Below are 20,355 nucleotides of genomic sequence, written 5' to 3' on the forward strand. Positions count from 1 at the left end.
ACAGCTGAGTAAAAGCCTCCTTCCCACAAGCACTTTCAGGTTGCAAATTTGGGCCAATGTTTTTTTGTGCAAGCTTTTACATAGGAATGAAGGGCAGATGCTGACAGACTAAACTCATCCTTGCCAAGCAAACTGGATCAGAGCTCATCCTGAGTCTTGCAAGAGTAATGAACTTTATAATAGAGTTCAGTCATGCAAAATGCTGAATTCCTTCAAGGAGGGCTCATCTTCCTGAACTCCATTAACCGTAGCTCTTAGGCAGAGCTTTTCACCCTCTTGGTAAGAAAGGCAGATCTGTGAACCAAGCATTTTCAGGCCTAAAGTTGTCCTCAGGGCTTAAAGTTGTTCTCAGTCCTTCTCGATCTTTATGCTCAGAGATCATATCCATCTCTGTAGTCACTACCCTAAGGAAAGAGTTCCACATGGAAGTTAGCTGACAGAACTAAAGGAAGGAAGTGGCGGAAGGAAGCGGCGGAAGGAAGGAAGGAAGTGGCGGAAGGAAGTGGCGGAAGGAAGTGGCGGAAGGAAGGAAGTGGCGGAAGGAAGGAAGTGGTGGAAGGAAGGAAGTGGCGGAAGGAAGTGGCGGAAGGAAGTGGCGGAAGGAAGGAAGTGGCGGAAGGAAGGAAGGAAGTGGCGGAAGGAAGGAAGGAAGTGGCGGAAGGAAGTGGCGGAAGGAAGGAAGGAAGTGGCGGAAGGAAGGAAGGAAGGAAGGAAGTGAAGGAAGGAAGTGGCGGAAGGAAGGAAGTGGCAGAAGGAAGGAAGTGGCAGAAGGAAGGAAGGAAGTGGCGGAAGGAAGGAGCGGAAGGAAGTGGCGGAAGGAAGGAAGTGGCAGAAGGAAGGAAGTGGCGGAAGGAAGGAAGTGGAGGAAGGAAGGAAGGAAGGAAGGAAGGAAGGAAGGAAGGAAGGAAGGAAGGAAGGAAGGAAGGAAGGAAGGAAGGAAGGAAGGAAGGAAGGAAGGAAGAAGGAAGGAAGGAAGGAAGGAAGGAAGGAAGGAAGGAAGGAAGGAAGGAAGGAAGGAAGGAAGGAAGGAAGGAAGTGGGAGGAAGGAAGGAAGGAAGGAAGGAAGGAAGGAAGGAAGGAAGGAAGGAAGGAAGGAAGGAAGGAAGGAAGGAAGGAAGGAAGGAAGGAAGGAAGGAAGGAAGGAAGTGGTGGAAGGAAGGAAGGAAGGAAGGAAGGAAGGAAGGAAGGAAGGAAGGAAGGAAGGAAGGAAGGAAGTGGAAGGAAGGAAGGAAGGAAGGAAGGAAGGAAGGAAGGGGAAGGAAGGAAGGAAGGAAGGAAGTGGCGGAAGGAAGGAAGGAAGGAAGGAAGGAAGGAAGGAAGGAAGGAAGGAAGGAAGGAAGGAAGGGGAAGGAAGAAGGAAGGAAGGAAGGAAGGAAGGAAGGAAGGAAGGAAGGAAGGAAGGAAGGAAGGAAGGAAGGAAGGAAGGAAGGAAGGAAGGAAGGAAGGAAGGAAGGAAGGAAGGAAGGAAGGAAGGAAGGAAGGAAGGAAGGAAGGAAGGAAGGAAGGAAGGAAGGAAGGAAGGAAGGAAGGAAGGAAGGAAGGAAGGAAGGAAGGAAGGAAGGAAGGAAGGAAGGAAGTGGAAGGAAGGAAGGAAGGAAGGGAAGGAAGGAAGGAAGGAAGGAAGGAAGGAAGGAAGGAAGGGAAGGAAGGAAGGAAGGAAGGAAGGAAGGAAGGAAGGAAGGAAGGAAGGAAGGAAGGAAGGAAGGAAGGAAGGAAGGAAGGAAGGAAGGAAGGAAGGAAGGAAGGAAGGAAGGAAGGAAGGAAGGAAGGAAGGAAGGAAGGAAGGAAGGAAGGAAGGAAGGAAGGAAGGAAGGAAGGAAGGAAGGAAGGAAGGAAGGAAGGAAGGAAGGAAGGAAGGAAGGAAGGAAGGAAGGAAGGAAGGAAGGAAGGAAGGAAGGAAGGAAGGAAGGAAGGAAGTGGCGGAAGGAAGGAAGGAAGGAAGGAAGGAAGGAAGGAAGGAAGGAAGGAAGGAAGGAAGGAAGGAAGGAAGGAAGGAAGGAAGGAAGGAAGGAAGGAAGGAAGGAAGGAAGGAAGGAAGGAAGGAAGGAAGGAAGGAAGGAAGGAAGGAAGGAAGGGAAGGAAGGAAGGAAGGAAGGAAGGAAGGAAGGAAGGAAGGAAGGAAGGAAGGAAGGAAGGAAGGAAGGAAGGAAGGAAGGAAGGAAGGAAGGAAGGAAGGAAGGAAGGAAGGAAGGAAGGAAGGAAGGAAGGAAGGAAGGAAGGAAGGAAGGAAGGAAGGAAGGAAGGAAGGAAGGAAGGAAGGAAGGAAGGAAGGGAAGGAAGGAAGGAAGGAAGGAAGGAAGGAAGGAAGGAAGGAGGAAGGAAGGAAGGAAGGAAGGAAGGAAGGAAGGAAGGAAGGAAGGAAGGAAGGAAGGAAGGAAGGAAGGAAGGAAGGAGGAAGAAGGAAGGAAGGAAGGAAAGATTTGTAAGAGCTAGATGCATTATATATTTGTAAGCAAATGGATCAGTAAGGATGACCAGGAAGAGGCACAGTGGCATTACACACACCACTTGCTCATTATAGTGATTTCATATCTTAGAAATTAACAAAGAAACCAGAAAAACTGCTTGCCTCTGCCTTCTTTCTGCTTTATTTTGACTATTATCTGTGTGAGGTTAACACAGTGCTGCTCTCTGCTCTTTCTGTCTTGGAAAGTAGAACAACCCTTCGCATGTTTGACAGCATCAGGTTGTTCCCTTTCACAGCAGTGTCAGAGGGATGACTCCTTATTGCAGAATGTGGAGGGCCCTGGTAAGGACCATCAGAACACTCACACTGTTTCTGCATATTTGTGTCACTGACATCACCAGAAAGAAATACTTAGTGAAGGCCAGAGGATGTTATTATAATGCTGTTGTAGCTCATTGTTATAATAAAGTTGTTGTTGTTGTTGCATTGCCTTAAGGTAATGTGAGTTCCCAAAATATGTAGTGAGAATTTTATGTCTTTCTCAAGTATTAGTTATAGCATATTCCTCTGCCCACAAAACCAGAGCCCTAAAATACTGCAGTGGTCTCCATGGAAATAGACAGTATCAGCCCTGTCTACTGGTGGTAATATTTTTAGTAATGAAGGAATTAACATTTTATTTTTGTACAGGCACTTTGGAATAAAACCATCTTATCTTTCAATTCCTTCCAGTCTCTTGCACATGAAAATAGTTGTAGCAGCTGTCCACAATTTCTTTGCACTCTTCTCCCTACCTTCCTTTCCCCAAAAGAAATAATTCTTTTGGAGTTTTCTTGTTTGGTTGGTTGGTTTGCTTTGGTTTGGTTTTTTTGGCTTTTGTTTTGTTTTGTTTTGTTTTGTTTTTGTTTTGGGTTTTTTGGGTTTTTTTTGCTTTTGTTTTTGTTTTTTTTTTTTTGCTTGTTTTGTTTTGTTTTGTTTTGTTTTTTTTAATGTAAGGGCTGGCAGTTGCAGCAAGGTCTTCCTGATGAGAATTTCAAAAAGAAGGATTTTTTTTCTATTTTCTCTTGCTGACACAAGCCAGGATGCTGCTGGCCTTCTTAGCCACCTGGGCTCACTGCTGGCTCATGTTCAGCCACTGCCAGCTGAACTGCCACCCCCAGGTCCTTTTTCCCCAGGCAGCTTTCAGCCACTCTTTCCCCAGCCTGTAGAGCTGTATGGGGTTGTTGTGACCAGAGTGTAGGACCTGGCATTGAGTCATGGTGAACCTCTTACTGTTGGCCTTGGCCCATCACGCCAGTCTGTCCAGATTCCTCTGCAGAGCCTTTCTGTCCTCCAGCAGATCAGCACTGCCACCCAACTTGGAATCATCTGCCAGTTTACAGAGGGACATTTGTCTGAACAAATCATTTATCTATTGCAGCCAATTACTGTTTTATTCTGTCCTTGCAGTAGAACCAAGTCATCGGATCACTGACACAAAGTTTCCTTTTAACCTTTTAAATTTTCTTTTTTTGTGGGTTTGTTTTGTTTTGGTTTGGTTTCATTTTGTTTTTCCAAACAGCTCAGATATCTGCAATGGGCGGAAAAAAATCAATTTTTTTTTAACCTTTGTGTTGTAGACTGCCTTCAAGAAAAAAGATGACAGGAGATCTGAGTCTGACAGCCTTTGAGGAGCCAAATGGCAGGAGAGGGTATCTCATCAAGTATTCATTTCTATTTTCTTCTGAGGAAACAACACACAATCTGTTGTAAGGAACAAAATTAGTCTGCTCAATTTTCTTTACAGAAATGCTGGATTCTGCTTTCCTCCATCCACTATAAGGCATTCCATTTCTCTCCAAGATCTTCCTTGTTATCTTTAGTGCCATCACTTCTGGCTTAAGAAGGACTTCAATAAAACGGCGGGAGGTGAGGGTGCAAAATAGAGAAAAATGCTGAACTATTTTGTTTCTGGGTTTGAAATCTCTCTGTTCTTTGCATTTGGGAATGTGACAGTCTCAGAACTGAAGAGATGCTGCAATTTCCTCAGAAGAAAAATGTATTTCAGACTAAGCTTCCCCGTATAACATTGTGTTTGCTCCCAAGTCGAAGATGAAAACCTAATAAATTGTCCTCTCTTTTGGTACAAAGGTATATGAACTAAGGCAAGTGTGTATGAAACCCTGGCCCTTTAGTTGCCTTGTTCAGAAGCACCTGCACTGAGAGCAGTGAAAACTGGCAGCTATAGTCCCAAGAGCAAAGGTCTGTGTAAAGGGGGGTACTTTTTGATAACAGCATGAAGGGAAAGACCAATGTCACATCAAGCAGGCGAAAGCTTTTCTCACACTGTATCTCAGCTTCTGGTTTCATGGCTTCAGACCTCCTCAAACACAGAAAGTGTCTTGTTTCCTTACAGTCCATGAACTTTTCATCCCTGAATATGTCTAGCTAGTTTTAAAGATTAGGTTTTAAACAGGTTCAAAGAGCCCTTTGTCAATGATTATAACTCAATCAAAATACATTTCCTTATGGCCAGAACCTGGTCCTGATTGGCTTGGACACCATGCACAATGCTGAGCAGTTGCAGAGGCCTATTACTCGGTTTACATGAGAGCCTTCCTTTGAATCCAATGTTAAAATCATGTTCTGTCCTCTTTGAGCCAGCTCTATGCTGAGATCTGCAAGCATCTCAGTGGCTTTGACACCCACAATTGCTATGTATCTGCTTTTGGCAATTAGCGGTGCATCAGCTGCAGTTACAGAGTGACATTTTGCTGGTACCCTTAGAGATGGCTGTTTTCCAGTCTCTTGGTGAAGACTGGATCCAGGTCTTTACCCACACACAGCTCAGAAGAAGGAGAAATATAGGATGGCTGATCTCAAACAACTGAAAATTTACCTTAATTATTCTGAGCTCACCGGAAGTCCACTGTAATCACCATCAAGAGACAAGGAGTCGAACTGACATTGCAGGCTTTGGCAGAGTAAGCTGAGGCAGAGCCTATTTCTGAATTGCTACAGCTCACAGCATCATCTCCTTTTTTTGGCAGATCCCAATAGTGAATACATACTTTCTGAAGACAAAAAGTACTACCAGGCCTACTTCTCAAGTAATATTCAATCAAAATACCAAGTAGCAATTTTGTATATTTGGCTGCCTGATATAGAGAGAGATGGCACACACTTGGGAACATCAAGTCCTAAATGTCTCAGAGAAAACAAGTGAGCTGGACACAAGGCAGATTTGACACAGGAAGTTTGCCAGCTGTTTTATTAGCTCACCACTCCTAATAGTATGTTTATCTCACCACTGCCAGTTCCTGAAATCTAGACTTCTCACAAAGGGAAAAAGCACTATTTGCAGTCCTCATTTTTGTTGGAGTACAGGATAAGTACTCTCTTACCCTACAAGACAGAAAGGCTTGTCTGTGACCACAGTTAAGGAGATCAGCTTTATATTCATGACAATAAATTCAAATCCTTTATCCCCTGGTGTTTTTGAAACCGATCTAGTTCTTAATTGGAGTCTCAGGAATTCAAAATTTCACTTCTGTCAGTGGAGCCAAGCAGCTGTCTTTCTCAAGGGAAAAAAAAAAATCAAAGAAAATTGTCCTAGCTTTGTCACAGATACATTAAGTAGCCACAGTTCTGCAGATGCCTTCTCTGAAAAGCAGCAATATGAAGTGGGGCAGTAGCTGCCCTTGAATAGTTCTCAAATAGTCCAGGGCTTTGAAACAGGATGAAATGTCTTATGAGAAATCAAAGACATCAACAGAATGGCTTTTGGCATAACTTTAGACAATAAGGCTTAGGTTAAACCAATCTGCCTGGGACCAGGAAAATTAGGTTCTGCCTTCTCCCCCATAATCCACATAAGCAAAAAACATGGTATCTGCTTCCCTGTCTCAGGTTCCAATTCCATTGATGTTGGCCCTAATAAATGTTCACTCTTTCACATGGAGAATCATGGTGTTCTTCTACAGCAATCTCTTGAAGTGGTATTTTTAGAGGAGCCTGAACTGCTCCAATTCTGTTCTTACTGCAGTCAGCCAGAATTTCACTGGTAGAACGATAAGCAGTCAGGCAAACCAGATTTGATTGCACCTGTCATAGAGTGCAGTTAGGCCAGTGCTGTGAGGCTTTAAAATGTGACCCATAGTATCATAGGAGAAGATAAAAGCAAGAGGGGAGGAGGGAAGTAACACACAAGTTACAATCCAGCCATATGTCTATTCTCCTACATGGAGTTCCTATCATGGGTAGCAGCAAAAGAATCTACTTAATTTATTATGGATATGTCACTAGCAAGAATAGGGTAATGTGATAAATTTAATAGTGGATCCTCACTACTTTCCCTCTTTTCTTTTCTGTTCTAGAACCCTGCCATACCTAAGAACTCTTGTTTCAAACTACGGTTTCTGACTGTTTTATGGCCCCTGGAAGACAGTGAGAGTCACATCTGTCAGCACTGGGCAATGGGAAAGGGAAAAGCAAGATGTTTTGTTAGTTGCATCAGATCTCTTCTATTATATTTTCCTCTCCTCAGTGTTACAATCGGAGTCCTGATATCAGCAGTCATCTCTTCATTGTCCCCACCCAGATAAAAGGAATCTGCTCTGGCTCTGGATAAGGTTTGGACCTATGAGCAGGAACCATGCCATGGCAGTAGTGGATCTCTGCTGAGACATCTTTACTGCAGTTCCATGTGTGAGCCTAATGCTCCAGTGAACACAGCCCTGTTTCCAGTCCTGAGCATCACAGTGTCCATATCCAGAGTTTAGATTTAAACTGAACAAAAGCAAGAGTAGAAGGAGGAGGGGAAATACACATAAAAATCTACTGTTGACTCTACTGGTAAAAGTAAGTCTTAGCCCTACTGGCATTTAAACTTGTGCCTGCTTCTTTCATAGTTTCAGCCTTGAAAATCTTTAAGTTCCCTGGAGCTAAAAATCAGTTCTTTCCAAGCGCTGCACTTTGTCAATCATGAAAGACCAGAGAGGCTTTAGAGAGGGGCAAAGAACACAAAACATGGTCTGGCAGAGCTACACATCTATTTTTCTAATGCTTAGCTAAGGCCTAGTCACTCAGAAAGTTTGGACACACCAGCATAGCTGAAGTGCAGACTACTGGTAATGCGTGTGAAAATATGCTTACCTCCACTTATTGCTCCTCTCAGGTAGCATGGGTGTACTCCAGGCAGATATGGAGAACAAATCTCTTTTTAAACAAAGCTGTTTAAACAAACTGTAGTGCAGTTTTTCTGCACCAGACTTGCACTTTAGTCTAGTTAAATCCTTTAGATGCCTGTACATGGATGTTAAGCATGGAACAAAGTCTTCCTTGTAAAATGCCATATTGTCTACTGAAGCAGAAAACAAAAATTTCAGACCATGGAAAAATATGAGTCAGTGTTTTCTTTATTTTGATGGATAATTTTGTGTGTGTGTATTATATTAGTTGATTTAAGCAAAGCATAACTGAAACAGTGCAAGATCCAGCTATTGGAAGAACTCAGCAATATACTCCAGGACTTGATGCACTGTTTAGTTTCCATGCACCTTCATAATCTTTTATGTTAAGTTCTTCCCCTTCTCCAACACACAGAACCACCGTGCACAAAAGGAGGTATGAGGTGAGAGATATTTGCCAAACTGCTCAAAATTTTATTCAAGTGCCCCCTCCTGTGGATGTAGAGCTACATGCAGCCAAATAACAGTTTTAGAGGCAATTTAGAATTTTACTTGAGGCTATCTTTACAAAGAAGAAGAAACAGAAATCTTTTGGTGAAGAATGGTTAGGCTGCCTTTCAAAGCCAGTTTTGGCTTTAAAAATACCTCTTGTTTTAAGAATTCGTGTTGGCTCTTGGATGTACTCCATCTAGCACCTCCTTTGAAAATCATGGTTTACAGAAATGGCTATGTAAACTCAGTCCAACTCATGACAATAATGTCAATGATAAGAGGAAGTGTGACAGTGATTATCTCTGGACCTGATCAAATGAGCAAAATTGCAAAAGAAAAGCATTATCTGAGGGAAGAATGACCAAAAAATGACATACTATTGATTTCTTTCTATTGCAGAGCTCTCTAGAAACAGAAGTCCTGTCAAAACACTGTATAGTTGAATCAGGGGAGACTTAACAGAAGCATATTCCGTATTCTCCCAACCCATCTATAGTAACTAGTCAGTAAGTGATACTCATGGTGTTTTCTAAACATGACCTTGGTCTCAAAAGCCATTAGCTTACCAATTTCCCCAAAGAATCTATTCCCCCAAAGAATCTTTCCCCAAAGATCCTATGCAGGATCAGCTCTTCACAAGGCAAAAATAGTTAATAGGCTGTTCTTGTAAACAGCACAGAGGCAACAAATCCAAGCGATGTGCGGCTGGCTGCTTGCTTTCCCTCACTTTCCCAGGAAAAGGCCTCTATCAGTGACCAGAGTAGGAACACATCTATGTTTGTGAAAGTTCTTTATGAGCTCAACCAAACTTCCAGCATTGAATTCATGAACCACACTATTCATGAACCTGGCCCCGCTAATGTGGCTGGGTTTCTGGTGTAACCCAGGCTAGCTCTGCACCTGGGATCTCACTGAACATGACCAGACTTACAGCGCCTGGTTGTTTACAATCAGAAATTAAGCCCAGATGCACCCAGCCCCTCTGATCTCCCAGGACCAGCTGGAATGCCAGAGTTTATCTTCTGCCAAATTGCTGTGCTCTTATTGCAACATTTGTCACAGGAGAGAGAACATGGGGGGACAAGCAAGTGCCTCTCAAGGGACTCTCCTGACTGTGTCGTGGGCAGGTGTGCCCAGCAGGGACTCAAGATGTACAAAATGCCTGTGTCACTAACAGTTCTGGGAGCCATGACACATGGCAGCAGCCAAAAAGCTTTGGAGCCATGACACGTGACAGCAGCTGCAGTGGAGCTTGTGTGATCCCCAAGAGTCCCTGGGGAAGCACATGGCCTCAGCCTAGCACAGCAGCCACAGGTGTAAAGGAAAGATGGATCTTAAACTCCCCTGCCGTGGTCAGGGGACACCTTCCACTACACCAGGTTGCTGAAAGCCACATCCAGCCTGGCCTTGAACACTGCCAGGGATGGGGTATCCACAGCTTCTCTGTTTTGGTGCCTCACCACTCTGAGAGTAAAGAATTTCTCCAAATTTCTAATATAAACCTACTCTCTTTTGGTTTCAACCCATTCCCCCTTTCCTATCATTTTATGTTCCTGTAGAACCTCTCTTTTCATCTTTCTTGTAGGTTCCCTTCTGGTACTGGAAGGCTGCTACAACATCATCCCAAGGCCTTCCAATGGATGCTGCTCCATTCATCTGATCATCTTTGTGGCCCACTCTGGATTTACTCTAAAAAGTCCGCATCCTTTTTGTGCTGGGGTCCACAGAGCGGCCATAGTACCCCAGGTGAAGTGTCAGAAGAGTGGAGTAGAGGGCAAGAATCACCTGCCTTGACCTGTCACAATTCTTTTACCATACTGAAGGGGGTAATGTTAGTGATGGTGATTCCTGCTTGCTCCTATGAGGATATCCTTGACATCTTTGTATTAGTTGCTAACATGCATTCAGTTCCTCTTCTGTTCATCACCTTTTCTCTTCAGGATGGGGATTAAATTTGGTTACCATTCATGGTACGTAAGTTCTGCAACATTTTTGCACATGCCTCAGGAGCTTGGGCTCTCTTTGCTGTACCACACCTTCTGTGCCAGCAGTGCACAGAGACCACATCACACCCCTCACCTAAACACAGCAGTATGGCACTACCCACACACACTCTCACCCCTTTTATTGCAGCTCTGCAGTGCAGCCTTTCTTTTCTGGTATTCCAGGTGCTGTGTGTAGAGGGTTGCTGCTTAAGTAGCATTAGGGAGGCTTGTCTGACTGTTCCTAGTTCAGTTTATTTGGATGAATTGGCTTTTTGGTGCAGTTTCTGTCACAGTACAGAAATATTTGGGAAAGGTCAGCTCCATCCTGGATTTTGCTTATGAGTGCTTTAAGCATTTTCCTATCTACACCTCAGAAGTCTGTTTTTAAAAATACCAGTTTGCAAGGTCAGAGCATGATATGTCTCAGCGCACCTGCAACAATAGGTATGGATGCAAGGATGAGCCCAGGAGATGTGAGAGCATGTCAGCTCAACTGCTAAGAACGAAGCACTGACTTTTCCCATGCAGACATCAGTTGCTTCAGTTTACATGATGCTGTGCAGACAGAACTTAACCAGCATCTACTGCAGGTCACAACAGCTAATGTACCAGCATCCACACATGCATACATCTGCACTCATGTTGATTAGAAGCAGCATGTTTATTACAGAAATTTAGACCATGTTTAGTTCACTTCTGCAGATATAAGAACTTAAAATACATTTGCATACCCCAGAAATTGTCAATTTAACGTTCTTCAGATTTGGAGGGATAGAAACTGGAAAGATTCTTTTCCACAGAGACAGCAGATTTCTGACAGTGGAACAGATCTTTCAAGTCAAGAATTGAAGAGGACCACAACACAGCTAAGGAACACCTGATTCATAAGAAGTCTTACTTTTTGTATGTAGTTGACTCTGTAAAAAGAGAGAGACACCCATGTGAGTCAACAGCTCACTAAAACTGAACTGTTCCGCCTCCTGCTCAAAAATCCTTGAGCACACAATCTTTATTTCCCTTTACTTGCCAAAGAGACACCACAGTTTCTCAGGAATCAAAAATATGTAAATATAAGCCCTTTGGACAAAATATAACTCTTTAGCTTGTTAGTGTCCACTGAAAGGATGCAGTCAAAAAACAAAGAGGAAATCAAGTGGAAAGACATACTAGCTTGAATATGATTGATGTTAATATTGCTCTGGGCATCCACATCCCTGTGGCTGTGTGCTGCGCAGCTATATCATGTCAAACACAGCTTCAGTAGCTACTGGGACTGACTTTGTTCAGGTACTTCGAATGTCACACAGAACACAGTGCTCTCAAAGGTATTGGATACCCAGCAGGCTTGAGTTCAGACTGCATAATGCTAAGGTCCTTACAAAATCAAAAACAGCTAGCAGAGTTTATATCTATTTAAAATTAGGTTATGGTATTCTCAGAAGAACAGACACTTTAAAAAACTCAATATTCCACTGCCGTCAATTTCTCTAAACCAAATCAACACTTGATGATGGCCACATGTGCCTATTAAATGTCTCAGTATTTTGTTTTCACATACAAGCACCAAGTCTCTTTCAAAAAAAAGTGAACAGATTAAGATTTCTTGAATTCCTTAATGTCTAGTTTTGGATGCAACTAACTGGCAGTGAAAGAGACATTGAGAATTTTCATGTAGTTTCATGCCTAGATTTGTATCTGCTGTGTACAAACACATATTTAACAGACACCCGAAAATGGTGCCCTGTGTGCTCAGATTTTCTCTAATATTAGTTGTGTATATATAGTCTGAAATTCCTTTCTGAAAGCCAGTGTATTGCAAACTGGGATTTTACAAAGTGATTATGACTTGCCTTTAACCTGCTGAATGTCTGAGAGAACAAGGCAGGCAAGAACAATCCTTATAATCCAGAATTCTGAAAATAGTTTAAAAGGATGAAGCCCTTGGCATCTATTTACCTTAATCACAGTGATATCCCAGCTCCTGGCCCTTTCAGACTCTGAATAAACTAACTTCATCTTTCACTCAGCAGAGCTGCAGAGCTGAAGCAACAATGCACCATCACCTGCGGGCCACTCCATTGGCTGGCTGCAGTCAGAGGCACCCTGGTGTCACAACCAGGTGCCATACAGTTGCACCCAGACCACTACCCTGCTAGTATGACAAGCATGAAAGAGGGGTTTCACTCGCCATTCTCCCTTGTGCTTCGCTCCAACCCACTCCTTGCTTGTGTCCCTGCACCACAAGGACTTGGGCTCTGGCTCACCCTGCAAAAGCAAATCAAACTGGCATTAGCATCTCCCTGAAAAGCTGCTTAGATTATAAAATCAAACACAACCTAAAACTTAAGAGAAGGGGGGTTAACTTGTTCAAGGCATAAACAGCTAGCAGCTAAAGAGGGGCCAGGAGGACAAATGCACCCAAAGTCCTGCTGGGTCAGCATTACATTGTTTGAGACGGAACCAGTAAAAATTTTTTTCTGTTGTAGTTGGATGGATGGATTCACATCCGTGCCCAGCTCCAGGTGTACCACCACAGTGACTGCGCTGAATGGAGCACACATAAAACATAAAACCTGCTAATTCCGTACTTGTGGTTCAAGCCTTCTGACAGCATGATAAAAAGTGATTAGTTGCATTTCCACTAGAAAGAAATTTGAATGTCTCACCAGAGAAGATCTTCAGAGACAGATAAGAAGGTTTAACGTCAGATATCTACAAATAAGCCAACATCTTAAGACGTTCGTGTTTTGGTTTCTGAAAATATTGTGCTATTGTTTGTGTGCTTTCAGCATCGGAAATCTTCAGAAACCATGGGCATTAAGATGGCTGGATAAGCAGTATGAACTTTTTCTGATGCTGCCAGTACCTGAAAACAATTGTATGCTTTGGCAGATTTGACGTTACTCTGTAGTCAGTACCAGCAACTTAGCTTAGGGATTGATACTACAATCAAGGCTCCTTATCTTCTTCACCCACCAGCGTGTCAGGACAGCATGTACTCACAACAAGTTTGAGGCTCTGTGCACACCTGTGGGGAGATTTACAGTGAGCATTTACTGTTAGCTGAAAGTAGTCCCAAAGCTGGGGCAGTAAAGAATCTACAGGAGATGAGGCAACCAGCCTTATGCATGTGCAAACAAATAACCCAAATTCAGTGCCCCAGGCAATTTTTTGGAACACCCAAAATCAAAGTGCAAGACTTAGAATGTGTTGTGAGCAGGACAGTAAACTCAGTGCCATCCAGTGGTCACTGGATGTCAGAGAAGAGGAAAACTGTAGAAAGTCAATCCATTAGCTCCCATTTCCCAGCTTCCTAATGATACATTGGAAATGCAATCTGCCTGTGACAGAGGTAAACAGAGCTACCAGTTCCTAATGCCAGCATATTTATAATTTTCACAGCTGTTATTAGGACTTGCTAATAATGTTTGGGGCCTGACTTAGCAGGTAAGAATAAATTGTCAATTGTGGCTTCTCAGGGCTACAAAAGAGGCTGCCCAGACATGAGCAATTTGCTTGAATCTAGATAAACAAGTTTCTGGCCAGCCTTAGCCAAATATTCGCCTTGAGTGCTCAGGGCTCTTTCCATCTAATGACTGAACTGCAGGCATCACAGAGCTCTAGCAGCTATTATGGCTGCTATGCCTGAATAGAACTGAGAGGAAAGTAAGACAAATAGTTTATCCAGTTGCAAATTAAGAATTTTTTAAAATACAAATTTATCAAAGTAATCAGACAAAAAAAAATTTTCAGGAATAGTGTTGGCCTTTCAACTGCAAAATTAAAGTAGTCACCTAGAGACTGCTTGTTCTCAAAAGAATCACAGCATGGCAAGCCATTTCATCTGCTCCGCAATGCAAAGGAGCACTGCAAGCAACTTCCCTGTCCCCTTATCTTAGGATGGGCTGCTCAGAGAGTTTACTCAGAATCATGTTGTGACAAGATCTCGACAGCAGGTTTCATCGATCGTTCCATGCTGGGATGTCCATCTCAGCACTTCAAGCAGCTATGCCAGAAACAGAAGAGAGTTGATAATCTCCTGCATCACGCACTTCTGCAAATACTGTATTAAAGATGCAGGTACACTCCATTATAACATATTTCAATATTACATACCTATATATTACTTATTGACCTTATTGACTCTAGCGATCTAGAAAACTGCATTAATAATGCTTATTTCTTTAAAGAATATGCTTTAGTTGGACTTGAAGTCATGGCATTTCAAGTTATATGTACATATATAGTAGCTCTTCTGGTTGCAAACCCACCATCTCATGATCTTAGGAAATGCAAAAATTTGACATTACTTGCTAAAAAAGCAATAGCAAAGCAAGATTAAATATAATTCTGGCCACAGTTCTTTCTAATTTGTCCCAACACTTTATGTTAATAATTAGGCAACTATCAAAGAGGATTGACAAAATCTTTGCCTGCATCTTCCTGCCACAGCACTTGCTTAACCAAATGAGTAAATGAGGCAATGCTGATTGGGTAACAAATTTCCAACCTCAGTAATCATATAACTAGTTAGTTATATATAGTCAAATAATATATCAAACAGGCCCTATAGATAGTCAAATGAACTGATCAAGCAGTCCTGTTTATCCGCAGACTGGTTTGGATTTCATTGGTGTCCAGCTACTGAGGAAAAGCATTTTGTTGTTTAGTTTCAGGTAATTCTGCAACTCCAGCTGATGACTTCTCCCAGTAACACCACTTGACATCAGACCTAATGAAGAGCAAAACATATTTTTTCTGGATATGAATGGATTTGAAAAGTCTTACAGAACTAAAAATACACTGTAGCAGCCAAGAAGGAAGCAAAAAGGATCTTTACTGTTACCATTATTATTATTATTATTATTATTATTATTATTATTATTATTATTAACATCAACATCGACCTCAAGTTTGTTTTTTAGCTTCAAAGACACAGAAACAGATAAAGTGTGATAATATTGCACTGTGAAGATGGAAGTACCAGACAGCAGGAATTCCTCCCTGTACATGTGGCAGACAAAATAAACTATTACACTCCCATGCGTTATTGGTCACTTGATGATAATTGTGTATACATCAAAGGCACCTCCAACAGGGAAGAAATGCATGCTGCTATTAACATTGCTAATGAAAACCAACAGGCTCTCCCCCCTCATTTGTTGCCTAATGACTCTATTCCCAAGACACTCCTTACCCATTCTTCTCTTGTAGTAAAAATATTCAAAAGCTCCATTTTCTGTAATCTCCCAAGACCATTCAAATAGCAGTCGACATACAAATGCAGACATTTCTCTGAGGCATTCTCCTTCCAGGATAAAGACTGCTGCGCACTTCCCTCATGTTCCTGCTTTATCTTTGGTGAGATAAACACTAATGCTCAGAAGTTGCCCCAAACCTGTGGAGGTAAAGTTAAATGAGTTTTAGGCTGAGACATGGAAATCCTTGCAGATTCCCTTCTGCCTGCCAGTACTTCAGTATTTCAGTGACTCAAGTCTTCATGTTGCTCTGCCAGGCAGTGCTAAGACCAGGTTACTCTACAGTCTCCTGACTTATTTTATCTGCCTACATTTTTGTGGCCTCTTGAAGCCCGTGTGTGCAAACTTTACTTGGCCTGTATCTCAGGCTTATGTCTCAGATGGCTTTTTTTTAAAGCAAGTATTTCTACCTCGGTCCAGTCTCAAAAGACCAAATCCTGGAATATTTGTTAGGGCACTGTTCCAAATTCCTCATGCCTTTGGGCATTGGTTTTCCCCATGAAGTCATGCGAGGGGTGCAGTATTTTTGCTACGCTTATGACAAACCACCACAGTTCAATAAGGAGTTGTTCTCTCTTTTGTACTCAGTTTTCATAGAGAGTTTTTGAGTTTAGGGACAGCTTAAGGAAGAATGATGAGCAGCCTTCTCCCAGGCAGCAGAGCTGTCAGCAAAGAAAAGAAACTGGAAGAACCAGGTAAAAGCAAGGATGATTTTAGATTGCTTTGCTACCAGCTTTTTCTTGTTGTGTTCTGGCAGCTCATTTTCTCAATGCCTTTGACATGCTCACTATGAGGATGAACATATCCTAGAAAAGGATTCTGCTGCCAATATTCTTCAGTATTGCTCTAAATATAACCCCTTTCCCCTTGCCAAGCCCTTTCCTATCACATTTTGTGGGAGAGTATGCCCTCCATCAAGCAATGCTGCACCTTCATTCTCCTTTCCACTCCCTCCACCAGAAAACTACCACCTGAAGAAATAAGTCTTAAAGCAAAGTAATCTTGCTAGACCCTCAAGAGGTTTATTTTAATTTAATTGGGATTAATGTGGGTTTGGTACATTAAAAAATTGGAGGGAGCCTGGGAGATGGAAGTTAGCAGGAATCCATACTGGTGTGTTTTTTGACACGGTGGTGGATGGTGTTCTCCATCAAAGCTAGATTTAACCTGTCATGTTAGCTGCTAAATTGATAAAGACCTAGTTGACACCTCTAAAACTGTAAGTGTGAGGAGGAACTCAGCTTCTACTGTGACAAGGACAATTCCCAGTACTTTTAGTAAAGTTCCAAAAGACTTGAAAAACAAAACTACCAGTAGAAAGAAATCAAACAGGACATGACTTTTGCATCTAGTAGACAGAGGTACGAGGAGGTCCCATAATTGAAAGTGAAGCTGAAAAACATCAAACATTAAATTTTGAATTTTCATCCAAAACAGTAATTAATCATTGGCATGTTCAACTAAATTTTATGACAAATCTTAACCACTGCCATTCAGGCAGGCTGAAACGCATCAGCTCAGGAAGAAAGAATGGGGACTACATATAGCCTGCCTTCCTGGGAAGGCAGATTGGTTGATCACAAAGATCTATCTTAACCTTCGAAGAACAGATGGGCCAAGATGGGCGACTGAAGGAAAATTGTTCTTCTGTCACTAGGACACATATTGTACTGAACCATGCTGCTACAAATACTGTGGCCTCTGCCATGCGCCTTACAGTAAGTCTGCTTTGGATCTGCATTTGTCAGAAAAAAATAGTCCATGTGTTCTCAGGAGTTCATCAAAAGCATGTGGGAGATGTCTGGGTTGTGATTAGCAAGGCTGCTGTCCCCTGTCTCTGGAAGAAGATGTTGTTACAAGTCTTTCATTCACCTCTTCATACACATCATGATCATTGCCACACATTTGGAACAATGTTGGGAATCATTCCTTCCTCTTTTGATAAACAGATATTTACAACAAAGTGTTAATTCTGAATTTCTAAGATCCAGACATCTTATCATAAAGCTCATCTTGCTTCTTCTTGGTCTTTGGAAAGGCAAAAATGACCAAAAATATATGTTTGGCTTGCAGGCACGGTGGGATTTGATTGTGGCTTTCAAAACTTCAGAAACATTTTAAATGTCCATTTGACACATATATAATTGAATTGCATTCTCGTGACAAGGCAATTTAGAAAACAGTGCATACATTCTTTGGGAGATGTGTGAGCTTCTTTTAATGGGAATTACCTCTACTGCGAAGTAAAGGAGACCCAGATTTCTGAACCCTGCCCACTGCACTGTCTGTTTCTTTTGATTTTGAGAGAGGGAGAGGATAAGTGTCTGATCAACTTCTTTGTAGCTCTGAGGCCAGAAATAGTGGATATAAAAGCAGAATACCTTTTTTTTTTTTTTTTACATTGGATATATTTAGGTTCTCCAGCTTCTCTCAAAAGATTTTACTTTCAAAGTGCATGAATAGCTTTCCCTGCTGTGCTCTTAAACACGAGCACTTCCAGAACTGTAAAGACAGACAGTATTTCTCTCATAACAGATGAGCATTTCGGATCTTCCTGTGTGGCATCCCTAGCTGATTCTTGGTCAAAGGACTGGGGAGAGCTGGGAAACTAAAAGAGGGCAAAGTAAAAGGTGTGTCTGGTTTCCCAACTGGCTAAATTCTCTTCTTGCTCTGTTCCAGCCCAAGGTTCTTATCCCTCTGGCAATGAAGCCATACAGTGCACCAACTGATCACCAGCCCAGACCAGGGCTAGAGCTCTTTCAGAGGACTGTCAGTGTCTGTACTTCTCCTTCCCTTAGCAGCCAGCTCCCTCAGAGCTAACTGTCATTTGAACCAGAACAAAAAACAATTCAGAGGGAAACAGGTCTTAAAACTACCAGGTGGTTATTCCTAATTCTTGCTTTCCTATGGATTCTGGCAAATCTCTGCATCTTATAGACTTCTCAGGTTAGAGTGAGAAATCCACTCCATCCACTTCCAAATGCATTTGGTAAATGCCCTTTGAATCCAGCTCAGGCTTCTGATTTGCCTTTCTGTAAGACAAATTACTTTGCAGCTGCTGGCACTAATTCAATCTGTTAACTCATAGCATCAAAAAATTACACATCAAATCTGTGTGTAAAGGAATGGGCATGAGAACTTCAGTTTTGTCTGGTGCATGATGAAAACCTCCCCAGCATTAATGCTTTTTGATGTAAAACTATCTGGTGTGATATTTATCAGCACAGTTACAGCGCCCCACAAAGAATTTGTTGGAATCTCTCTTCTGCATATTCAACCTTTTTTTTCCAGCTCACCAAATTACATGACTGGGGGAAAGGGAGCCATAACAGCAGGCAATCATCAACAGTGATGTAAGAAAGGAGTTTGGGTTTGTTTCCTTTCCTGTACTTCGGAATACAACAGTCATTTAGTCCCTAAGCAGAAACCAAGTGGTGTTTATCTGATGTATTATTTTATTGCGCTACCTGGCTCTCAGGGAAATGGGTGAACAGCAGAAGGGAAATTAAGCACTTTCTGTATCATATACCTTCAGTAATGTCACAACTCATGTGTGGAAGACCTGTTGCTCCAAGTTATAAAAGGATCATGCTTCTTTCAGAGTGACTCATGGTCCAATCTGTTCCTTTCTGCAGAGAAACAGCTTACAGAGCTCTGGCTCATCACAGTATAAAGCACTGTATCCTCCCACTGATATAGAATATGCTTAATTTGAAGCCTCTTCCTCCTTCCTATGCAATTAACCAGTCAGTGCTTCTCATCCCATCTCTTCACTTGGGCTCTGGAGGTCACTGAGTCCTTCACCTTCAGCAGAAGGACTAAACAGGGTCCACAGGAGACACAAATGTGAAAAGCTTCCTGTGGGACTTGTAAGGCAAGGCAGTTTGGATGTCCATCTCTGGAACAAACTGCTGATCAAAGTCCTAAAGCCTCCAGTGTGGTGTTGTGTTGCATGTGACATGTGGGGGTGTACTTTCGGTGCTGACAGCTCTGCTTATCAGCTCTTGCAGACTTGGAGCATGTTCCTCCTGCTGCGCTTACATTGAAGCTTATGTTCATGCAACGTGATACAGAAAATTAGAAATCAAGCACCTGCTGACCTACATGTCATTGGTTGTCTGTGTGGGGTGTATTCTCCTTCCTGCATCCTGCCACATTCTACTGCCAAATCCACAGGGACTTGTGGCAAGAAATTACACCTTTGTAATGAGAAAAATCCCTCAAATGTAGGATTGGACCCATCAGCCTCTGTTTGCCTGCCCTTCAGTGGGACTACCTAATGTGGCTCTGACCCTCCTGTCAAGGAGAAGAAACTGAACCACTGCATCCCTTAAAAAAAGCAAAGATATACGCTAGTTAATGAAAGAAATACCAGTGCTCTGCAGAAATCCTTTCTGACTGCAACCCTGATATAAGAAACTCACCCAAATAAAGAGGTTTTGCACTAAAGAAATATTAACAGAATTGGCAGCAGGGAGAAACATTAAGCTGCCAGTGTTTTGGATTGTGCATGTTGGTAGTTATGGTACAAACCATACAGACCACTGGTACTACGCACGATGAACAGCCTTGTTTGCCACTAGGCAGAGGGCAGTTTTGCTCTTTCACCCAAGAAATCTAAACTGGGATCAAGAATTAGGTAAGAACTGCTCTGCAATGCAACAGAGTCAACTTGACACTGGACCAAAAGTCTCTGTAAAGAACACACAGCTGCTTTTCTCCAACGCTGCATGCCATTATGTGGCTATGTGTTGGGAGCTATGGGTTGCTGAATGTATTCTGCTCTCTAAGCAGCTACTATTTGACCCCAGCAGACTGTTCACACAGCCAGCTTCCCAGCCGTGGATGGATGGAGCTTGGAGATTTAGGCATGGGCCAGTAGCTCTTACATGTACTTTCTTTGCAGGGATAGCTTTTTTCTCTGGTAGCAGGGACTCAAGGAGTTGTGCCTTCAAAAATTTAGCTGCTGACAGCAGCCACATAGCATCCTATCTTGAAGAGATGTTAAACACAGAAGGGAGAGGTGATCACTGGGGAATTTTCTC

This window comes from Camarhynchus parvulus, chromosome Z (genome assembly GCF_901933205.1).
Source record: "Camarhynchus parvulus chromosome Z, STF_HiC, whole genome shotgun sequence".
Taxonomy (NCBI): domain Eukaryota; kingdom Metazoa; phylum Chordata; class Aves; order Passeriformes; family Thraupidae; genus Camarhynchus; species Camarhynchus parvulus.